Here is a 25,534-nt window from a genome sequence, read left to right as displayed (position 1 = left end):
GAACAGATGCCTGACTAGTTCCTTTGAATCCACTGTTTGCCTGATATGGGTCTGAACAGTTATGCACATGTGACAGCCACATCAGACTCTGGCATTGGTGGAGAAGGCTTGGTCTGCAGTGGTTTCTCCTCTGGCCACAAACCTAACCTGTGCCCAGTCATGGCCCTTGGGACTTTTGTTGCCCATTAGAATGAGGAGTCTCCTCTTGACCAAAGAACTAAAGGGGATAACTTCATTTTTGGACCATTTATCCTTTACCCTGGGTGGGTGATGAGACATCTGTCCTCTTAAAAAGATTGTCCTACCCTCCCATTCAATTTAACTTCTAGTAATATAAGACTGTTTCAGACACCACCCAAATAAAGGGGAAATATTCATGACAGGGTAAATAGGACATCAAGAAATTCTAACCTCTGCTTGTTCAGGCTGTTGCCCTATACTCCAGGAACAGTTTCTAGAAGAGTTGCAGGTACCTTCCAAGAGTAACTAATTCATCAAGATATTTTAGAAGCATTTCTCAAAAAGGGGATCATTATCTTTATTAGAGCCATCTGGAGGAGGACTCAGGAATCTGAAATTTAACATTATTGTACACTCTCAAGGTTGAAAACCACTGCTTTAGAACAGGTGGCAAACTGTGACCCGTGAGTCAAATCCTGCCAGCTGTCCGTTTTTGTAAATAAAGTTTTATTGGCAAACAGTCACACCCATTTGTTTGCATATTGCTTATGGCTGCTTTCATGCTAAAACAACAGAGTTGAGCAGTTGTAACAAAAACTTTATGGCCCACAAAACCTAAAATACTTACTATCTGGCCCTTTACAGGAAAAGCTGGCCAATCCCTGCTTTCAAGAAAAGACACTGTGATATTTGCAGTTAAAGTCATAGGAAATAGAAAAATAGTCTAGGTCTATTACTGGTGTATAATGGTGTATTACTTTCCCTCCCTTCATTCTTTTGTGCATATTATTTTAAATAATAATGTCAGAGAGTATATATATATATATATGTATACATATATATGTGTACTCATATATATATGTGTGTATATATATATATATATAGAGAGAGAGAGAGAGAGAGAGAGAGAGAGAGAAAGAGAGAGAGAGAGAGAGAGAGAGAGAACATCCACTATGGGCCAGACACTACGCTATGTGTTGAAAACACAGTGATCCCTATGCAGCCCCTGTGAGATTTGTAGCTACGACTTATTTTATCAAACCTAAGTTACCATTGATTAAATACATCATTATTTTATGCACTATTAAGAAAGAAAAAAAATACCACCAACTAAATCATGGCATAGTGCCTCCTGATGTCTTAGAAATTTTATTTTCTAATTATTAAAAAGCTCTTTTAGATTTATTTTTATGGCTCTTGGCATACATAAAATAATTATAGGCAATACTACTGGTTAAGAGCTGCAGTCTCTGGGGTCTTCTTCCAGATTACTGACCACCCCCACTCCGCAAGGTACTTTCAGACACTCTCATGATCTTATCAGAAAGTATCAACAAAGAGTTTTCAGACCAAGTTCATGAATGTGAAGGCAATGACAACTATGTCCCAACTGTCACCTGGCCAACAGTGTTTATAAGAGGCAATCAATCATAACCCATTTTCAGATATGGTAAATGGCTGTTAAAATATGTGCAGCATAGGATTGATAAGATATGGTTTATTACTTGATGCATAAGAAGTCAAGGGAGAGAGGCTGGGTCCTAGCAAGTATGGCCCCCCAAAGATGGGTTGAGCCAGAAGGCAGGTGGGTATAGAACTCCTCTGTAACAGAGAGAGCCAGGGATGGCCTATAACTATCCCCCATCCTCACTACATTGTGCCACATGTACTACAATAAGTGGTCTGTTTCCACTTGAGACTGTGATATCTTTCAGGGCACAGGTGTGACTTCATCGGTCTCTGAGCTCTAAGAGACAAAACAGTGTCTGGGAAATAGCACAGAGCAGCAGTCCTGGTTCCTGAAATGAGTAAGTGAAGAAACTTACAAAGGTAGACAGAGAGAAGGTGCTTTTCCAGTTTAAGCTGTAGAAAACAATCCTTAGAGCCACCACATGTAACCAAGGATGTTTGAGAGTCACAGGTGGGAAGATGCATCCCTCCAGGAGCTTGACCCAGACTGGAGTCCGCTCAAGGGAAGGACGTGGAGAAATTTCTAAGTAAAGATTTGAGCTTATGGCAAACCGGGGCTGTGTCTGCACCTAGACCTTGGACTCCAACCCTTGAGGAAACCTAAGGGGCTTACAGTGGAGTCTCCTGATTTTATCTGTTCAGTGTCACGGAAGCAGCACTTCATGTCAAGGAAGCAGCACTTCATGAGATTCTACTGGGAATGCCAATCACAGGCCTTACTTTTCCCTGAATGACCTCAAGAATGGGCATGACCAACACTTCCATTAGTCACAATAGGTACTGGGCCTACTGCCCACAGTACCTTTGGGAGCCCAGGAAAATGTTATGATCTACATGAAAATCAAGAGGAAAAAAATGAACATAAACCATCCTGTATTATATGTGTCTTTATACCAACACAATAGTAAGATATAATTTTCAATTTTTTTTCTAATGGAGAATGGGACCCATGAAGACATAACTGCCCCAGGTCCATGAAGGTTATAAGGGGGTCCTGAGAGTAAGCATGTGACACAGATCATGCCCATCAGAAACTCTCCCCAGAGCCTGACTCTCAGGAGATGAGCTATACTGACAGCAGGGCCAAGAGAAAGACTTGTCTGCCATATTGGTTTTGGAAATGCACATAAATCAGGAACCCTGGAAGGATGCACAAACTCATACTGTTGTTTACCTCTGAACAGTAGAAAGGAAAATGGGACTGGAGCCTGGGAAGTTAAGTTGGTTTTGTTTCATTTATTCAACCAAATAAAACAAGAGCAAAATAATAATAATAAAAACTCCACCAAAAGCAAATAGAAAATATAGCAAATGAATAACTATTGTTAAAACTGGTTGGGGGAAGATTAATGTTTGATTTATTATTTCTGTGTATGTATATAATATATATAGATATTATATAAATACACATTTTTATTTTATCAAAAACAATAAATGACTGTCCATTTATCCCTGAACCAACAATCACAGGAACCACTCTGGGCCCTTTTCTTTCTGAGTTTTGGTGGCTTAATTTTTCCTTTGAGTCTGCAAACTACTTGTATAATTAGGCTCTTTTCCCATTTCCTTCCACTTAATCAAGATGCTGTTTCTGTTGCTTGTAGTCAAGGAGTCTTAATCCAATCAAGTGTACTGCCAGATGCTGATGGTAGAGATGAACAATTTTCTAGGGTGGCAGGGGCCCTTTAACTTGGCTCTCATCCAGTCTGGAGGCCCTTAAAATGTCAGTTACATGTGGCACATATGAGCCTGGATGAACAATGGTCCAGACTTACTGGTCTACCCTGGCATCTTCTCCAGGCTACATACTGAGCAAAGGGTTGTACAAGCAAAAGGAGCATTCTTGACCAAGGGAACTGGGATTGGGGAATATGAAGGTGCAAGCAAAAGGGACAGGCACACTTGCTAAGTAACAGGTGGTTTGATGGTTACTTCTCCAGCATTCCCTGAAAACCCTGAGCATCTTATGATTCAGGTCTGAAAGTAATGAATAGTGACCACATAATTTATCATCCAAATGAGGATACATTTAAGAATGAAAGAGGGGCTTCCCTGGTGGAGCAGTGGTTGAGAATCCGCCTGCCGATGCAGGGGACACGGGTTCGTGCCCTGGTCCGGGAAGAGCCCACATGCCGCAGAGCGGCTGGGCCCGTGAGCCATGGCCACTGAGCCTGTGTGTCCAGAGCCTGTGCTCTGCAACGGGAGAGGCCACAACAGTGAGAGGCCCGCGTGCCGCAAAAAAAAAAAAAAAAGAATGAAAGAGGATACTCTTATAATTACATTGGGACAACAGACATACACGAAAAAGTCCCAGGCAAATTGAGACATGTGGTCACCCAAGTTATGAAGCTTAATTATGTGCCTTGTCTAAGGTCACACAGCTATTGTTGGCTGAGTTGGGATCTGAGTTGGGTCCAGCTGGTTTCATCTCTAAGGAGAGAACGTTTCTTGGGAATTCTGAGAATTCCATGTGTTCTGGGCTGAACTGTGTTTCCCTCAAATTCATATGATGAAACCCTTGTCCCCAGTACCTGAGACTTTAACCATGTTTGGAGATAAGGGTTAAAGGGGGTGATTAAGTTAAAATGAAGTCTTTATGGTGGGCCTTAATCCAATCTGACAGGTGTCCTTATAAGAAAGGAAATTTGTACACACAAAGAGACGCAAGGGATGCACTTGCCCAGAGAAAGAGACTACGTGAGGATACAGCTAGAAGGCACCATCTGCAAACCAGGGAGAGAGGCCTCAGGAGAAACCAAACCTGCAGATACCTTGATCTTAGACTTCTGGACTTCAGAATGGTGAGAAATAAATGTCTATTGTTTAAAGCACTCAGTCTGTGGTACTTTGTTGTAGTGGCCTTAACAAACTAATATACCACGTATGAGTTGGAAACAAAAAGCAATGCTAGAGAATCCTCTGGGATTCTAAACTCTTGGCCCTTCATCCTTGCCTGCATCCCTGTGGATCAGCAGTAAAGCCCATTTTACCATAAAGAGTCCTGTGTGCCTGTATCCTTGGACAGCAAGGGAGGGGGAGTGTGTTCCCCAAATTGTAGCTGTATCAAGGGTCAGAAACATCCAAAGGGACAGGATGGCGGCAGTCCTAAAGAGGAAAGGGAAGCAGGCTGCGTGGAAAGAAGTACTTAGGGAGTTGGCTTAGCCTGGAGCCGTGCAGCGCCCTCCCCATACCTTCCCTCCCCTGTCCCACACCCCACCCCCGCAGACATTAAAGTCAGAAGGTCTGTGCTCCATCCCCGCCCCCACCAGACACCAGGGAGATTCAATTACATTTAGAGACACAATGTCTGCCTCCCCTGGATTAATTTCCGGATCCTGCCAAAGCTCGTCCTTATCTCTTTTTCCTTGCTGAGAGTAAGAACCCTATAAAATCATCTCTATCAGAGACCAAGAAATGAGCCAGGGCAAGGCAAACACAAGGATCAGGGCCTTGCGTTTCTCTGGGTTCAAAACTTACTTGTCTCCTCACATAGATCTGGGAAAGGCCCAAGCGTGACAGTTTGCCATTGAGCTCACATATCTCCTTTCTCTCTAAAAGGATCCATTCCGTCAGGGCAGTGGGCAGGAGCTTGACAAACTGCAAGCATGAGTTACATAGTAGTATTGGCTCTAAGTCCCCAAAGTGCCAGCCCTGGTGCCATTCTGCTCTCACAGAGCTTTATGAAAACAATAATAGTAATTGTAACAGCAAGAGCTAGCACTTACAGAGTGTTTACAAAGCAACTCCTTCACTTACATGGCCTTATTTAACCCTCACAACAGTCCCATGAGATAGGACTACCTATCTACCCGTGAGGTAGATGACATTTTTATCCCCATTTGGCAGATAGGTAAACTGTGATTTAGAGAAATTAAACAACTTGGCCACAGTCCTGCAGCTGGCAAGGAGAAAAACATAAATCTCTTTAACACCAATGTATCAGCAATTGTCATAAAAATCAGAGTGCGAGGGACTCCATGGGGTATCAAGGGATGTCCAAATTTTGACTGATACTGTGAGTTAAAAAAATATAAAACATTCATTGAGTAAATCTGTGTAGTCACAATTTTCAGGCATTATTTTATTTAATCTGCACAGTAACCCTGTGACTTGGGTACTTTTATCATTACTGCCATTTTACAGAAAAAAAAAAGAAGTTTGCCAAGGTTCTCCAGCAAAGTGGAAAAGCTCAAATTTGAACCAAGATACCCTGAGTTCAGAACTCCCATTCTAAGCACTACACTCTCTGACCCTTCCTGTGACTGAAATATTTTGCTGGCTGAGCAGTGAGCTCTGAGTGTGAAGTCAGAGATAGATGATGTGGTATGAGCATAGCTCCAAGTTGTAATGCGTACCCTGGGGTGTAGCTTCAGGGTCTGAGATACCCCAACTCCAATTTAAGAAGTGTGTCTCCTCAAATTCCCCAAGCAGGCTGGACGGTGTTGGATTTCTTGGTTGTTGTACTGTTTAATGTTCTTTCAAAGTGTGTTAGACCCTATCGCCCGCAATTACTCCCAGGTGCAAAATTGTATGCACAAACAGTTACAGCAGCAATTTACTGACTGTGAGCTCAATCAGCCAATTGTGAGCACAATTAGCTGCTCTCTGCTCATTTGGAAGGAGCCAGGGCGATGATTGCCTCTGCAATTAGCCAGTTGTGGGCAGCTCCGTTTGCTCGTACAATTTTGCACCTTCAAACATTGGAATGTGCAAAAGTGGTGCATGCTTTTTGGGCTCCAAGCATCCAACCTGATGTCCACCTACCAGTCTCTATACTTGTTCATAAGGGCCTGCCTCCTGCTGCAGTTTGGAGGCTGCAACCTCAGGGAAAGATAAGATACCATGACTGAGATCAAACCTCAAGGAACGCTACATAGCTGAAAAAACAAACCTTTCCATATTTTGACACAGGAGTGAGGGAAAAGAGATGAGACACTAACTTGGGTTGGCATAGGGAAATGTCTGGTCAGGGTTGGGAAGACCTAAACATTAGTAATTTGGGTCCAAGAGAGAGCTATCCAAAAATGTATCAGCTCAGAATGGGTAATATTTTGCATTACCAGAAGGACTTGCATTCAAGAGTCTGAAACTACTAGAAACTGGATTGACTGGGGGAATTAAAATGTCATTTAAGTCACTGGTGCGATCAACAGTTTTTCTCTCCCCTCTTCCTGTTTCCTACTTTAAAAAGTAAAACAAATCCTCCCACTAAATTTGGGAATATTTCTGACCACCTGTTCTTACTGAGGGAAACCCAGAAATCCAGAAATTTTTATTGCAGCTGTACACAAAATGAGCTGCACTCTGATTGGATTTGTTCTAGTTTTCCTTTCACTATGAATTGATTAAAAAGAAAAGTTCACTATACTTTAATCAAGATTTTGCTGCAATGATAGGCTTTTCTACCTAGAAGCAACACATCTGTAGTTTTGTAGAGGAAATCAAAAGGAAGCGAGACTCACTGTTTGGTTAACCCATCTGTCCTGTGAGCCTTCTGTAACCTGAAGGTTGCCTGTAAACTCTAATTACTCTTAAACCTACTAGAATAGTGAAGCATTTTTCATAACAGCCAAAATGTGGAAACAACCAAAAGGCCCATCAACTGATGATGGATAAACAAAATGTGGTATATCCATACAAGAGAATAGTATTCAGCCTTAAAAAGGAATGAAGTACTAATATATCACACAACATGGGTGAACCTTGAAAATACTATATTAAGTGAAAGAAGCCAGACGTGAAAGGCTACAGATAGTACAATTCCATTTACATGAACTGTTTGGAAGAAGCAAATCCATAGAGATAGAAAGTAGATTAGTGGTTGCTACCCTGTAGGAGGTAGGAGGTGGGACTCAGGAGGAATTGCTAATGGATTTGGGGTCTTTTTGGGGGTGATGAAAATGTTCTGGAATTAGATAGTGGAATTAGATAGTTGAATAACCTTTTGAATATAGTGTCATCATGGAATTGCATGTTTAAAGGTTGAATTTTATGGTATGTGAGTTATATCTCAATTTAATAAACTATTAGAGTAGAGAAAATTTTCCACTTGGGAGATTGGGAGTAGGTTGAACAAGTATGAGGACATTCCTGCATTGGCCTGTCAACAGGCCACTCAGAGAACCCCTGGGGAACAGCCATAGCAGGGAATAAAGAACTTAAAGGTAATTTCTGATGCAGGTCACAAGCCAATAATTACTGAACATCTACTGTATATGATTATTTAGTAAGCATTGAGAAGAAAGGTTCAATGCCTTTTGATCTAATGGAGGGGCGAGGAGATGGGAATAGATTTCAAATAAATAAGAAGTCCACTCCCTGGGTCAATATTTCCAAATTTCCATTCAAAATTTTGAGTTGCATAAGGCAACGTTTTCTTGGAACAGAATGGAAAGCAAAGGTCTGTAAGGGAATTTTTCTGAGCCACTACATTTTAGCCAGGACCAAGCCAACACAGTAAAGAAGGTGTTTTGGCTCTTTATATTTCTTATATTGAGTATGCTGAACTTTTTACTCTCCTTTACATGATATGGATTTTAAGTGAAGCAGTTATGCAGACAGTTGGATAAACCAGGAGTCTCAAGTTAAGTATAAAGGGAGGCATTGGTGCTCTAAATTAACATTCACCTTCCCCTACCTGAATGGTAGCCCAAGGAGCTATAGACACAAAGGGCAATAGTCAAGTGTGAAGCAAATATTGTGCTATTAAGAGCTAGACAAGTTAATGCCCTCATTCTCCCTCCATCCCATCATTCTGAGACATACTTCTTGAAAGTGGTACCTTTGTGCATTGCTCCATTTCTTCACTGTCATTCATACTTGCATCTGATACCTGCCCTCACCACTCCCCCATCTGGTATTTGGTTGATTATGTGAGAAACACATGAATCCTGATAAGCTTATCTCATCCCCACTGTGCAATCCATAATCCCATTGCTTCAATCTCCTAAATTTCTCTCAAACGCATCTACACTGTGCCACCTTAATCCAGGCCACCACCATCTTGTCCCAGATAACCTCAGAGACCATCTTTTTCTGTTGTTTTTTATTTTTATTTATTTATTTATTTTTGGCTGTGTTGGGTCTTCATTTCTGTGCATGGGCTTTCTCTAGTTGCGGCGAGCAGGGGGCCACTCTTCATCACAGTGCGTAGGCCTCTCACTGTCGCGGCCTCTCTTGTTGCGGAGCACAGGCTCCAGACGCACAGGCTCAGTAGTTGTGGCTCATGGGCCTAGTTGCTCCGCGGCATGTGGGATCTTCCCAGACCAGGGCTCGAACCCATGTCCCCTGCATTGGCAGGCAGATTCTCAACCACTGCGCCACCAGGGAAGCCCCCTCAGAGACCTTCTAACTGGCCTGGTTCCATCCACACTGGCCCCATATCATAACTGATCCAAATTAAAATAATTCATTGGTCCCTTGGTTAAAACTCTTTATTTGATGCCCAATATTTTTAGAATAAAGATTAGAAAGTTTCACGGGGGGTCCTGTTTCAAATGTGAATGGGACCAGAATGAAAAGTATATCTGAAATGTCAGTATAATCCACTTTTCCTCCCCATCCCACTGCTACTGCCTCAGACCAGGTTTTATCAATATAATATTATTAGAGTGAAATCACATGTGTATGGGGAGGAGTGGGAAGGCATGTTCTGAAGTTAACATGAAAAATCAATGTGTCAGACACAATGATATATGTTTGTCACTCCTCTTTCAATCCCCTCTTCCTGGCTACACAGGAAGACTACACTTCCCAGCTCCTCTTAGTGTTAGGTCAGGGCCATATGACTCGGACTGGCCAATGGAGTGTGAGCAGAAGTGATATAAGCCACTGAGTCTTACATTCAGCTACACATTGGAATCATCTGGGGAAGTTTAAAACATACTGATACATGAATCTCAACCTCCTGAAATTCTGATTTAATTGGGATTGGGCACAGCCTGAATATTTAAAAAAATTTAAAGTTTCCCTGATGATTCTAAGGTTCAGCAAAGTTTGAGAGCTGAGGTAAGCCATTCCCAGTTCTGGTCCTTAAAACCACTCCATTTTATCATACCCTTCTTTGGTGACCTCAGAGACAAGCCAACCCAGATACTGGAAGCTGTCAGCCTGAGAATCTGAGCAATGTGTAGATATCTCTATTGGACTTGGAATCTGAATAAGAAGGACATCTTTATCATTCTAAAATTAATTTATTATCACAGCATAGCCTTCTGACTAATGCAGTGAAAAATCATATAAAGTCAAAATTACTTTCAACATGGCTTTAGGAATTGTCCTCAATGGAGTGGCCAACACAGGCCGTTTTTCCTTCATCATTGAAACAGGTCACTGCTTCTCCAGAAAATAGAATTGTTGGCTTACTTTTAAAGGATATAGTTTATAAAAATATGAATTATAAATACTAAAATTACAGTGAGATATTCATAAAGAATAAAGAAGCAGGCAGAAATTGCAATTCGCTGAAAGAACAGTAAATTCATATTGCCTCTCTCACACTCATTATAGGGCAGTGGTTCTCAACCTGGGTTATATTATTTAGAAGTATCTTTGGAGTTTTTAAAATACACCCAAGGGGGCTTCCCTGGTGGTGCAGTGGTTGAGAGTCCGCCTGCCGATGCAGGGGACACGGGTTCGTGCCCCGGTCCGGGAAGATCCCACATGCCGTGGAGCAGTTAGGCCCGTGAGCCATGGCCACTGAGCCTGCACATCCAGAGCCTGTGCTCCGCAATGGGAGAGGCCACAAGAGTGAGAGGCCTGCATACCACAAAAATAAAACAAATAAAATAAAATAAATAAAATACACCTAAGGTCACAGCATTATAGATACTGTGATGACACATTAATATTACAGCTACTTCTACAAGTTCTGATTCATGGAGACAAAAATGAGAAGCATCACCCCCTTGACCAAGTTTTTCTAAATCTTCATCTGTATGTTTACCAAATTGGTACCATTCTTTGTCTTCAAGGCTCCCAATGAGCTTAGATTTTATTCTTGATTTCCTTTTCATATTCTTCTTTATCATGTTGTTAGGTGTTGAACAAACACAAAATACAGGGAGGGTAGAAGGATCTCAAAAGTAGTATTTTTAACAAAAGAAGCCAGACATAAAAAATACCTACCATACAATTACATTTGCATGAAGTTCAAGAAAAGGCCAACTGGTCTATAACAATAGCAATCAAAACAGTGGTTGTGGGGCTTCCCTTGTGGTGCAGTGGTTGAGAGTCCGCCTGCCGATGCAGGGGACACGGGTTCATGCCCCGGTCTGGGAAGATCCCACATGCCGTGGAGCAGCTGGGCCCGTGAGCTATGGCCCCTGAGCCTGCGCGTCTGGAGCCTGTGCTCTGCAACGGGAGAGGCCACAACAATGAGAGGCCCATGTACAGCAAAAACAAAATAAAACAAAACAAAACAAAAATAGTGGTTGCCTATTTGGGGGGGAGGGTGTAGAGACTGACTGAAAAGGGGCATGAAAGAATTTTTTCTGGGGTAATGGAAATGTTCTTGGTCTTGATCAAAATGGGTATATTCATATATACATATATATTAATATATCACATAACAATTGATATTTAGTGGATTGTACACTTAACAGCTGTATATTTCACTGTATATAAATATTATCTTAATAATTTTTTAACAGAAAGGAAACTTTATAGTAAGTAATATAGTGAGGGTTATGTGTTCCTCGAGACCAGTGACTTTCATTGGTTGCTCATCTTTTTTTTTCTGTTAAATCCTTAGGGTTGATGTCTCCCTGTGGTCCATAATCAATGCATGTCACCTTGAGTGGCCTTCACAAGCATGATAATTTACATATCACAGTCCTCAGTCATAAGGAATCAGAAACAAATTGAGAATAAGTTCCTCTTTGATACTATAACCTGCTGTATCTATATACAAAAACTTGAACAAGTCTGGAAAAAAACAAGACAGAGGAAGACCTAAAGATTAGCTAAAATGGCTCTTAATGAAGGCCCTCCACGAAGCGGAAGGCTAAGATGGAATGGAATTACCATCTATAAATTATAGTAGAATAGTGCAGAGGAGGCAGGGGCAGCTTTGCTCCTTGGAGAGCACAAGATAAGAAACAGTGACGTTTTCTTACCAAAAAGGGTCTGCAATGCTGGTTGAAGATCACCCATTGGAGGTTTGTTTGAAGGAAAAATATTTTCCTTGGGGTTAGGAAGAGGAGGACATTTATGTTATTAAGTTGTGCTATCAGTCATTCACACATTGATGTAAATATGTCAATCAACGGATTGCCTTTTAACTGCCTTGAATCAGCCTCATTCAGTTCACTCACCACCTTTAACACCAAAATAAGGACTAGCTCTCCACCTAGTCCTTCATGCTGACCCTTCTTCTAGAATATCCATTTGTTTACTGATCTACTGTTAATTGTCCTGTTTACAGATGTGTCTTCAATAAATATGTACCTGACAGGACCGGGCAGTCCAGTGGTTGAGACTCTGTACTTCCAACGCAGGGGGCACAGGTTCAATCCCTGGTTGGGGAATTAAGATCCCACATGCCATGTGGTGTGGCAAATAAATAAATAAATAAAACCTTCGATTTACAAAAAGAAGTATGTACCTACCACACAGTATGAGCTTAGCAAATATTTGTTGAATAAATAAGTGGCTTTCTGAAACATATAAGAGTTTCAGAGATCTGATGGGAAACTTGATAAAGGGAGATAATAAATACACCCCTAGCTGTAATAGAATTCCTAAATATAAGCCATAAAATTATAACTGGAGAAGGGAGGCAACAGGAGGTAGATGGGGAGGTGGGGTGGAAATTTTCTGCAGGAGAGCCAATTAGGAAAAGAAGGCAAGGTCAGACAGACTTTGTGATCCTTCCTTCCTTCAAAAATCTCTTTGCCTCCAGGGACCAGCCCCTGGTCCAGTCAAGAACGGTGAACTTAGGAAAAGGGGTCTATTATTTTAATCTGAAGAAGCAAAAATGGAAGGTAAAATAATTTGACCCCCCCGCAAAGAAACTGATATGAAAGAGGCAACCAGATTAAAACATATGTTTTAAGGTATCTTTTGGTCATCAACAAGATTAAAATGATTTTGGTCTTTGGTCGGCAAGAGTAGAGAGCTGTAGGTGTAGCAGAAACCAAATAAAGAACCCACCCCCGCCTCCAGTGGAGAACTAAGCTCCCAAGCTCATCCACACCACGTCTGCCAGGTTGGTCTTCTCTGGCTTAGTTTAGACCACTCGGAGCTGAATTTAGGTTGATATCTGAGCCCAAGGATGACAAGCCCAGAGCTGGGTTGCTGCTTGAGATGGCTTGGCTGTTAGAAGCCCCATCTCTGCCCACTTTTAAATAATGCTTGAAGCAGCTCCTTTCTCAGATGTAATTTCTCTTTTAATCACTTTCAGATTCTGCAGGAGAACTTTAGAAAGAGACATCTTTAGTATGACTTTGAAGTGTGCTGTTTGTTTTTGGCTAACTGCAAATTAGCAGACATTTTAATTGTTGATGTTTGCTATTATGGTTGTTTCTGGTGGTCTGTGCGGTTGCTTGGCCGAGTGAGAGCAAATGCTCTGTGAATAAAATTCTAGTCCTTAAACCAATTTGAGGAGGGGGTACCCCAGCAGCAGTGTGGGTGCTATTCATGACTCTAACTCAGTTTCAACCATACTTGGTCCTGGAAAACCCAAAACACATTTGGCCCTGAGCACGTTTTTCCCTTGATTTTTAATCTTGTGAGCTATTTAAAGGGAATTTAATCCATATGTTTCTGATTCATTTAAATCACAAAAACATTGGGTTTTGAGAGTTATTTGATGTCCAAATGCCTTTTAAGACTTTTTAATAAACTTTCCAAGTCTTATTGCTTTAAAAACACATACTCACATTTTGCCAAGGGTGAGTGGATTCAGGCTCCAAAGGATTTGGGTTGAATTTGAAATTCTGAACTCGTAAATTATGGCAAGGTTAAGATAAAGCCTGTGTCTACACAATACCCGAGCAGCCCAATAGAAAGCCAAAATCCTAGGTTGTCATCCAGATGTTGCACAACTTCTAATGCGTGGCAAAACATCAACGAAACATCCGGATGGTTTACTGACTTTTTTCCTCTTGATTCAGATGTTTGCTGTTAAGGACGTGGGTAGCAGCTGTTGATCCTGGCACACTCTGAGGAGTTTATTTGAAAAGAGTCTCTCTATTCATATGTGGATCACAATGTTCATGGGATGGGGTGGGGGAAGGAAAGAACCTGCTTTTCTTTATAAAAGCAGGTAGTGTGGAGTAAGTTGCTAAGATTTAGAGGGTGGAGAAAAGAGGCTATCAGATGTGTCTGAGCATCCCTTAAGGAGAGTGAGGAAAATAGACAAGGAGTTTAATAACATGTTTGCTACATCTTTCTAAGTGGAGGGAATATGAGTTAAAGCAAAACTGATAAGGTCTTTATGATCCTTTCCCCTAATAGGGAGAAGATCTAGGAGTGCCACGTGTAAAATAAAGGCAACTTCAGGTCTTTCACGAGATGAAGAGAGTGACAATAAATTAACAACAACTGACTTCTGTATAGACATTTCATGAGATAAAGAGACTAATAATTCAAGTAAATGACAATGTTAACAAAAACTTACTTGTAATAGACCTTTCATGGTCTGTGTATTATTCGATTACAATAATAACTGAAATAATAATAATAATACCAAACTCACATGACAACTTTTTTTTTTTTTCGGTACATGGGCCTCTCACTGTTGGGGCCTCTCCCGTTGTGGAGCACAGGCTCCAGGCGCACAGGCTCAGCGGCCGTGGTTCACGGACCCAGCCGCTCTGCGGCATGTGGCATCCTCCCGGACCGGGGCACGAACCCGTGTCCCCTGCATCGGCAGGCGGACTCTCAACCACTGTGCCACCAGGGAAGCCCCTCACATGACAACTTTGATAAGACACATATGGTTCTAAAGATTTTCCGATGTTTACATTGAATCCACCCAACAAATTTAGAGGTGGCTATTGTTCTTTCCTTAAGGAAGACCATTTACTTAGTGATTATTAAGAATAGTCAATAAGCTATACTCTTTAACTAATGTAGATAGACCAGTGGTCCTCCACCAGGGATGATTTTGCATCCAAGGGGATATTTGGCACTGTCTAGAGATAGTATGATTGTCACAACTGGGGGTAGATAGAGGCGCTATTGTCATCCAGGAAGTAAAAGCAAGAGATGTTGTTTAACACCCTACAATGCACAAAACCAGCCACCGAAACAAAGAATTAACCAGCCCAAAATGTCACTAGTGCTGAGGCTGGGGAATGCTGAGATAGACAAAAGAACAGGGAAACTTTTGACATTCAAGTTCAGGCTCTTGGTTGCTGATCTAGGCTCTTGGTTGTTGACCTGCCAATTTGAATTGCAAACCTTCTCAACACCAGAGGACCACGTGTTACAGAAAGTCAAACTGCTCTTGAGGAATGGTTCCAAATTTGAACTCTCATCAGGATCACCCGGAGCAATTGTTCAAACACAGATGGCTGGGCCCCACCCCCAGAGCTTCTGATTCAGGTCATCTGGGCTGGGGCCTGAGAATTTGTATTTCTAATGAGTGCCCAGGTGAGGTTGATGTCGCTGGTCCATGGGTCACACCTTCAGAATCACTGCCTCTGAGCGTGAGGGCTGGTATATGAGGGCATGAGGGCTTCCTACTATTGAACCCTGGGATTGGAGAGAGAACATGGGGGTTCTGCCCTCGTAAAACTTAAAGCACAAAGAAGCAGAGTGGAATATATGTTCTTTGCAAGCACTTCATTCTGCCCTAAAGAGGTGAGGAAATTAGCTGAGCTATGCACACCCAAGTTTTGCTCCCAAATTTCCCTGCAGAAAATGTTGTCCACCTCCTACGGGGAGGAGAGGAGCTGATGAAGAGGTAGGTGAGGGAATAGACTAGTAGTAGATCCACCACATGGAATGAAACTTCAATGTTGGGTAAGAACTATCCCCCAAACAATCAGGCCTCTCTTTAGCAATCAAAAATGCCCTTCCTGAACACATGACCCAATGGAAGTCCTCTCACACTACATAAGCCAGTCTCTAGCAACTCAACCAGTATTGTCTTCCTCATAGCATTTACCATTAACTGAAACTAAGTATTGGATGATATATTATTTTCTTTCCCTCTCCACCCCCCATAGAATACAAGATTCATGCAGGTTGTGACTTTGTATTTCTTAGTAATTATGGTATCCCCAGCACCTGAAGAATGCCTGGCACATAGTAGGCATTCTATAAATATTTGTTAAGTGAATGAATGAATCTTGCAAAAATTGCTGCAAGACCACGGTATCTCCTTTTCCCACAATAAGCTCCCCGCTTCCCCGCCTCATCCTGCAGGTCTCCTCACCTCACTTCCCTGCTCATCGTTGTTTTCTTTCCTTTTCTCCCCACGGGCTCCCCTGAGAGGTCATAAAACTATAAACAATGAGTACCTAGGATAGACTTAACAGGCCCAGGGCACCACTTTGGACATTTCTTTGAAACTCACGTTACGCATTTCTGGGAAACACCAAAATATCATCCTGGAAAGAAAGATAACCCAGAAGTGATAATGATCATAGCAACAATAACAACCACAACAAAAACAATGACAACAGTAGTAGCTAACACTTACTGAGCCCCTACATCTCAACCAGTCCCCACACAACCCATTGGGTTAAATACAATCATTTTCCTCGTTCATTAAAGGAAGAAATTGAGGCTCAGAGAGATTTTGGAATTCTCCCAAAGAAAAGTCACTAGTACACAGAAAAACTGGGTTTTGAACTCAGGCATCTGACTCCAAGGTCTGTGTTCTTAGCCAAAATAGGAGATCAGTAAATAGTTGCAGATTGATTGATTGACTGATTGATTGATTCAAGCAGAATTCCAGGCTGAGCATTGTCACCATCTGTCCTCACCTGTCATTAGGTTGCCATGTGAAATGAAGATTATTTCTCTTTCTGGAGCCTGTCCTCATCACTGATCTTTCAGTAAAACTCCCATCTAACCTGTCATATTAATGTTATTTTTACCGCTAAAAGTTTACCAAGTAAAAAAGAAGTACTGGATTCCAGTTATAACACCAAAAAAGATACCATCTCTGTGGAATACTGTGCATTCCACAGCTTTCAGGTGACTAGATGAAATTTCCAATGGAAGGAAAAAGACAACTAAATTCAGATATATCCATGTCTTTGTTCATGTAGCTTCCTAAGGAACTGGAAAGCAACAGGACAATTTGCGTTACAAAGTTAACTTTGCTCCTGTCTTTTGATCTAGATTTCCCAGGAGCTCTATGACCCTGTGACTTTGGTTACTGGATTACAGCCCAGGGATAGGTAAAGCTGACCTTCAGGTAAGAACAGTAACAAAGCCCCTGTAGTGTCACTTCAGTGATCCCAATATTGTCTTTATTGGATACTTGAACTGACGTGATTTGAATGGAGACAATACTCATCTTTAAAATGGAAACGCCCCTGGAAGGTCCAGCAACCAAACCCTGTTCACTTCCTGGTCATCTCTTCTCCATAGATCTTTCCTGGACCCATGACTTTTCTCCTTCCACCCACCGGTTCTCACTGTTGTTACTTATTCACTTGCTTCCTTTCTTTCATAACTATCTTTCTCATACCATTTTCTCTCTAGTCCCATCAGTGAAGGAGATCTTGTTAGCCACAGTTTCTATAACTTGTTTTATAAAACGTAAGTTGTATTGCTTGAATATTCTTAAATATTATGCCCTCCCTGTTCTATTTTGTTTTTCCACCACTGTTCTACTACCTGCTCCCAGGATGGTCTCATCCATTCTTATTGTTTTAATATCCAGTGAGTTGCTGAGAGTCCCATATCCCTATCTCCAGCACAGATTTCTGTGGTGAGCTGCAGACAGCCAACACATGCCAGCTGGTGTCTCAAATGCACCACAAATGCACCATTGCATCACACTCTGCCCAACCTCCCCTCTCGTGCTTCTCCTCCTCTTCGGTTCTCCAAATCAGCTGATGAAACCAATATTTACTGGTCACTTGAGCCAAAATCTGAGGATCATACTGATTTTCCCTTTCATTCCATTTCAACTTCCAATCAGGCACCACATGCTGATGATTTTTCCTCAGCATCTCTTCAATCTTCCTCCTCTTCTCCATCCTTATCACCATTACCTTAGAGGAGCCCATCATCATCTCTTTCCTGGACCACTACAGTGCTTTTTAACTGTTCTTCCTGACCCCAGTCCTATCCTTCTGCATCAAACTCACCCTCAAAATGGTCATCAGAGCATTTTACCTAAAATAAGTTTTACCTGGATGTTTGTTTGAAAGCATTCAGCTGCTTATTTTTTATAGAACAAATTCCAAGCTTCTTAACATGGGATGCAACACTCCATGATCACACATCTTCAAACTATACTACCTCTTGCTTAAGTTTGCCTCATTTTTCATGCTCCAGCAATTCTGAACTTCTCAGAGTTCCCTGGATACTCTATAATATTCATACCTCAGCATCTTTGTTTATGCTCGATTCTTTACCAGGAATACCCCTCTTTCTTTTTTTCCCTTAGTTACCTCCACATCTTTTGGGTTCAAGTTCAAGAGTCCCCTCTTTTCTAAAAGCTTTTTTTGTGTACCCTCCTCTCAGTTAGGTTATATGAACCTCATCTGGTCTCCCATTATGTTCTATGCTTTTCTGAATCCCAGCATTCACCACATAGTGTAATCATTTCTATCTATCCATCTATCTATCTATCTATTATTACATAATACAATGGGATTCCTCAAAGCAGGGAAAATGTATTAATTTATTTTTTATTTCTTTATTTTGGCCATGCAGAGAGGATTGTGGGATCTTAGTTCCCTGACCAGGGATTGAACCTGGGGCCACTGTAGTGAAAGAGAGCCACCAGAAAATTCCCTGTGCATTTATTTTTATATACCCAGGCCTAGCATATTTACCTCATAGTCAAGAGCATGAATTTTGGAAAAAGGAAAACCAGGATTTGAACCTTGGTTGTGCTACTAACTAACCACGTTGACAATGAGATTTGCATTTCTAGGCTTCAGATTCCTCATATGTAAAGTCGTCAGGTCATTGTGTTATCACAAGGGTTCAATGAGAAAAGTATGCTATATAATATACACAGTTCTTGTAACATGGTTAAGATTAGATATTCAATATTCAATAAAGGGTTATTATTATAACCGCAATAAGCATTTTGAACTGAACTTAGGATGAATCTATTTAAATAGATAGAATGACAAGGGTCTTGCTATTTTTGACACCTGCTGGGAACCTCTGTCATGTCTTAACGGGCCACCATGAGTCTATGTGCACATTGAGTCTCTGGCCTTCCTGGAAGAAATGGCACAAAGAATTAGGTCAATTCAGGCTTCTGATTCCACATGCCCTGCCCAAGGAGTCCTCCCAACTCCCACATCTAAAATTTCAACCTCTGGCATTAGCTTTCCTTTCCCAGCTTTGTTTTCTTCATTGTATTTTTCCCCACCTGAAATTATTTTCTATTTTAAGTTGTTAAGTTTTTATTATCTGTCTCCCCAGCTGGAATGTCTTGAAAAGCAATGGCTTTGCCTCATTCTCTGCTGTTCTCCATAATCCATAATAATCAGGGCCTGGCACACAACAGGTACTCAGGAATATTTCTTGAGTAAATGAGTATATCAAAATCCATTAAACTTTTTGGTTCAAGATTATTTACATCCTTAAAAAGCATTGAAGACTTAACTACTTATGTGGGTTATACCCATGTATGCCATATTAAAATTTTAATTGAGAAAAAAATTAAAATTAAAACAGAGTCTCCAAGACAGAAATTTGAGAGAAGATTTGGAAGAGGTGGCTCTGAAGAGGCAGGAGAATTGGAATAAGCAGGGGAAGAACCAAAACTTTAGTAGGCAAGGAACATTCTCTCTCAAAGAGATGCCACTGAAGAGAGAGAAAGACTTGGTAGGGGAAAATTGTGTCAAAATTTAAAAATTCAATGGAAGATTTGAAAAAGTGGAGAGTCACTCCTGACATCTGAATTACTGTTTGGAAAGACTACTTAGAAGAAACATCTTACAAATAAGTGCAAAAACAAATACAAAAATGCATAAGAGAATCTTAAAAGGAGATTCAAGGATGAAACGGTAAGAGACTTAGAGCATGGATCCAGGGGTCTTCATAAGTAATTAGCAGGAGAGCCAAAAGGACAACAGAAAATGGATGGGAGAAAAATAATAATCAAATAATAGAAGAAAACTGTGAATTGGAGCATATGCTGGTCTGGTCTTCAGATGGAAAGAGTTCACTAAGCCTCAGGCAGAACTAAGGAAAAAAGACATACACTTGAAGTGCCTTGTGAAATTCCCAAACTTCAAAGAAAAGAGGGATCCTTGCAAGTTTTCAGAAAGAAAACAAGATTTTTAAACGATTTTTGCTCATAACCCTCAGGCTTGAGCAGCTTGGGGGAGTAAATATTAAACATTTAACTAGCTGTCTCCTGAGTTGGCAGAGAATAGGACTAAAGGATCAGACAGAGAAGATTTAGGAAAGCAAAAGGAGCCGGTGCAAGAGCAGTGACTGGCAGAAAAGTTTATCTGCTCTTGCAGAAGCTCAGTGGAATTACTTGGGGGACTTTTCTAAAAATATGTGTGTGTACCCTTGAGGTCATGGCTCCCCATTTGAAAAGCGTTGCTTGGTAATCCTCAGTTATGGATAGGAGCAGTTTCATCTGTGCAGATCTTCATTCATTTATTCATTCAACTTGTGCTCATTGAGTAGCTACTCTGTCCCAGGCATTGGGACTCGACTCTGGCATGGAACTGTGAACAAGCCAGACAGACCCCTGCCTTTAAGGAGATGATATTCTAGTGGAAGAGGCAGATCAGCAAGTGCATGCATTAACATACAAGATAACTGAAGACTGAAATGAATATTATCTAGGAAATAAGCAGTTATGTGAAGGAGAGAAGGAAAGGCTATTGATAGGGGCTAGGGAGGTCAGGGAAGGAGGTGACATTAGCCAGAGTCCTGAAGGACAAGGATGAATCAACTAAGGAAGGAACAAGGGTCCCAGGTCTCCAGGCAGAAGAAAAGGCAAGGAGAAAGGCCAGAAACAAGGAAGGTTTTGGTGTGTTTAAGAACAAAAAGAAGATTGTTGAGGTTACTGTAGTTAGACAGCAAGGGGGCAGGAGATGAAGACAGAGAGGAGAGTGATAAGATGGCCTTGTGGGTGGAGACAAATCAAGATCCAGGCTGCAGAGGGTCAGCTACTTGTGAGCCTGAGACCTTCATGGCTGGCGGCAGGGGTCTGTCCCGAGCTGACTCCATCCTGAATCCAGGACTGGGGTCTGGAGTGGGAAACCCAGTAGTGGAGGTGGAGGCCGCCAGTGGTGGTTGTCACACCTGGCGAAGCTGTCATCACAGAGCATTAGCATAAGAAAGGGAGGCCCGTTGTGTTTGGGCTTGTCACCCTGCGGTGACAGGGTGCACAAATGTGGGCCGGCACCGGGAACTCTGCACTGACAATGTTGGGTACCACAGCTGTCACTCTGCCAGGGCCGGCCCGCCCACCCTACCCACGCTGCCATTAGAAACAGCAGCTACTGCCACTGCTCTTATTTCCACACAATGTGTCAATTGTCACTTGGCAGGGCTTCGCTGAGAGACATGGGCGGGGCACACCTGCTCGCTGGGGCAGAAGAGGATGTAGACTCCCACCTCCTCCCCACCCTGGAGTTGGGGCCCCTCTGCCTGCGCACCCAGGAGGCCCAGCCTCTGTGCTGTGGGCTTAGACAGATGCAGAGAGGAAGTTCCTTGACTTTACCTCCCCGTCCCTGGTTTTCCTGCTGAGACTAAAACATACAGACAAATAAATACCAAGTTACATGGGACGAAAGATGATTCCAGAAATGAGTTTGTTTAGAAAAGAAACTTTTAAATGACTCCAGAAATCAGGTTATGTTTTTATTTTTATTTATTTATTTTTCTTTAGATGTTGGGGGTAGGAGTTTATTAATTAATTTATTTATTTTTGTTGTGTGGGGATCTTCGTTTCCGTGTGAGGGCTTTCTTTAGTTGCGGCAAGTGGGGGCCACTCTTCATAGCAGTGCACAGGCCTCTCACTATCGCGGCCTCTCTTGTTGCAGAGCACAGGCTCCAGACGCGCAGGCTCAGTAGTTGTGGCTCACGGGCCTAGTTGCTCCGCGGCATGTGGGATCCTCCCAGACCAGGGCTTGAACCCGTGTCCCCTGCATTAGCAGGCAGATTCTCAACCACTGCGCCACCAGGGAAGTCCCCAGGTTATGTTTATATTTTGTTTTGCTAACGTCAAGACTTCCCTTTTGCATCTGGCCAAACTTCTCTTATAAACAAAAAACTGGACAATGATGTCCAACACTCTAGGAAGCTGGGAAAGTATAGAACAGAATAAAGCTGGATGGGGAGAACCAATATTTACTGATCGTTTACTCCAACCAACAATATCAATAGTAGCAAATAGATGACTGCAGTAATATTGCTAGTAATCGCTATCATAATATTTACTGGATGCTTAAAACACGCAAGGGACTTTGTATTATCTCTTTGATCCTCACAAAACCCTAAAAGGGGAAACACAGGCCAAGGCTTGTTAAAGAATTTACTCAAGGTCACGGTGAGTGAATAGCAGAGCAGGGCTCTAACCCAGATCGGCTGCCTCCACTGCTTTGCTTCTCTTTAAATCCTCAGGATAACCCAGTGAGCTAGGAGTTAACGATGAAGAAATGGAGATCAAGTGACGTTAAGTGGCTGGTGCCAGGATTCAAACCAGACCTCGCTCCTTCACTTTTCTTGGCGGCCTCTTGATTCTTCACTTTATCCCAGCTGCTTAAGGCGTCAGCTTCCCTGTGGCCAGCTTCTCACTTGGATCTTTGATTTTGTTCGTGTGTGCTTCTTCCAGATGTTTGACAATAAGCAGACTTCGGCTTTGGATTGAAGCAAGGTGCAAGTGCAGACAAGAACTGGAACTCCAGCTTAAGCTGTCCTGCACCCATCCATGCTACGGACCACCACATTTTTCGAAGGTTCATGCTCCTTTTGTGTTTTTTGGTTTGTCTTGCTTTGTTTTCTGTTTTGTTTTTTTTGCGGTACGCAGGCCTCTCACTGCTGTGGCCTCTCCCGTTGCAGAGCACAGGCTCCGGACGTGCAGGCTCAGTGGCCATGGCTCACGGACCCAGCCGCTCCACGGCATGTGGGATCTTCCCGGACCGGGGCATGAACCTGTGTCCCCTGCATCGGCAGGCGGACTCTCAACCACTGCGCCACCAGGGAAGCCCATCATGCTCCTATTGTTTGCAAGATGAGGGCATTGAGGCGTGGAAAGGGAACACACAATTTTGAGCTTGCAAAATTCACAGACTGGCAGAGCTGGCAGGCCCATTGGGACCAGCCAATACAACCCCCTCATTTTACAGCTGAGGAAACAAGACCCCAAGGTTAAGTAACTGCCCTAAGGTCACACAACCCATTAGCAGCAGAGCCCATATGGGAATCCCCAGACCCCAGTTTGGGCCTGAAGGAGAAAGCAGAGTGGAAAAATAGATGCAGATGCCTGTGTGGCCGTCTGGGATCTGGGGTCTGAGTGATGTTCATGGAAACTACCCCTTTTAAGGTATTGCCTCAAGCTTGCTTCATGCCTGCTATGTCTGGCTGCAACACCCCATCCATTGCTGGCACTTAAGGGTGTTCCTTGAAGAGCTGCTGCTGGGCGGGTGTCCACAGACACTCATAGATGTGGGGACCAGCTGTGATGGGCAGAGTCATCGAGGATAGCTTTCAGAACTCCTATTCCTGAAAGCTTTAGGGTTCACAGCAGATCTTCAACAGCCAGTAGCGACCAATATCTATTGAGTGTTTCCCGTGTGGCTTACAACCCAGCAAATTACAATTTTCCCTAAAAGGAGGGAGAGTATTTAAGCAAATAAATTGGGAAATTGTGAGTTTAATCTAAGTGCTTTTTTTTCTTTTCTTTCTTCTTGGTGTTACAAGACTTATACAGGTTAGCATCCTCAGAAGGGGAGAAGATGTGCAGTGTCTCTGGAACGGTTGTGACCATGGAATCCCTTTTTTTTCCTTCCAAATTTCATTTAAGGCTGTTCTGAGAACCACTTTTCGGGGATCCTGGACTGGACCAAGAGGGCAGGTGGAGATTCAGGGACCTCATAAGGGGCATAGTCTCAACCCAGATACACTAGTATTGTACTTAGGTTTATGGTAACACAACAACTAATGTCAGACCCAAGATGCTATGCGTTGGAACACCTAGGCACCTCTTACTCAGGTTGAGATGAGCCTGTAGCCAGTTGGGACTTTCTCTGCTGGAGTATTTGACTGATGACCTCAGCTGAAGAGTCAGAAAATTCTGGGGCAGACAGAAGTAGTCAAGGGTACCACGCGGCAGCCATTGGATTCTGAGACCAGAGAATCTACACCCATATCCATTGCACTTGGGGCTACTAATGATTAGCCTCTAAGAAAGACTAAGGCAGAGCAGAGGTCACTACAACCGCACCCCTTCCCCAAAACACTCATTCTTCCTCTTCATACTTCCTTTCTTTCTGAATGGGTGGATTCTGTTGCTATGAAGGTATAGCTAAAGGCAAACTTGCAACCACTAAGGTCACTGCATGAGTCTAGAACTGTAAGCGTCCAATGCCGTAAGCCATGTGTCTTCAAGCTAATATGCAGAGAATTACACTGATCACACTTTATAAATCTGCACAGCTCTCTGCTTGTGCTAATGGCACTTCTCTTGGCATGAAGCTACTCAGTATGACAATAGGAAGTAGGCCCACATTCTGACTCCCACCCTACCCTCAGCAAAAGCATGATGTAGTTAAGGAAGAGGTCTCCTGCTAAACAGCAATATGCTGTTATTTAAACTCTCTCCTGCCTCCGGTTCCCTGAAACATAAAATCATAGTCCCTCTAATGTAAGGGGAACTTGTTTTCTTTTTCTTCTGAGCTGGAGGGTCTCGAGGGCCAGGACTGTCTTATTCATTGCTGAATTCCCACTGTGCCCGCATTATGTCTTGCACACAGCAGGCACTCAATACATATTTGTTTAATGATGGGACCGAGAACCAAATGAAGACAATTCATGCAGAAAGTTCTATTTCACCCAGTGGTTGATGCGGCAGTAGAAATGAGAATGGAATGAGAGTAAAGCATGTGTCCAATTTGGTAACTCCAACTAATTGGAGTTACCTGGCTATGTTGGTATGTTGTAAAATGAGATTTCTGAAGATCATACTTGATTGCTCAGAGTACACAACTATACTAACAAAGCAAATACTCAGGTCCTCACATCTATTCAGGATTTAGATTAGATCCTGCTTTCTCCAAGCCAGTTCTGCAAAAGACACTGAGATCCTTTTCCAGAAGGCTCTGTTCTGGTCCAGTTGCCATCAGGCTAAACTACAAAAATAATCTATTCTGCAACTTTGATTCTCACCATTGAATGGAGTCTGAAAATAGACTTGCTACCATAAAATCTTGGTGGAGAGCTGTTATTGTGAGCTGGTCATTCTCCCTTTGCCTCTCCAAACCCATTCTTTGCCCTCTCCATCCTTCCCTGTTCTCTGGGACACTGACCTCAATGGACTATACCCTTGGGATCTCTTATGCTCTGGATTCCAGTAGGAGTTGGTCAATGAAGTCACCAGCAGGTGACTGGAGAGTGTGAAGAAAGTGAGATTGTGATATTTATTCTCCCAGATCCCTCTCTGCTGGGACATCATCTAGCCGTGGCTGTGTTTCTCAACCAAAAGCCATCACTACAGTATGTTGACCCTCTTATACCTATAGATCTCTCTCTAATTTCCATTAACAGCCCA

This window comes from Grampus griseus, assembly GCF_964374135.1.
Source record: "Grampus griseus genome assembly, chromosome: 14".
NCBI lineage: Eukaryota > Metazoa > Chordata > Mammalia > Artiodactyla > Delphinidae > Grampus > Grampus griseus.
Note: the sequence above shows the minus strand (reverse complement) of the source record.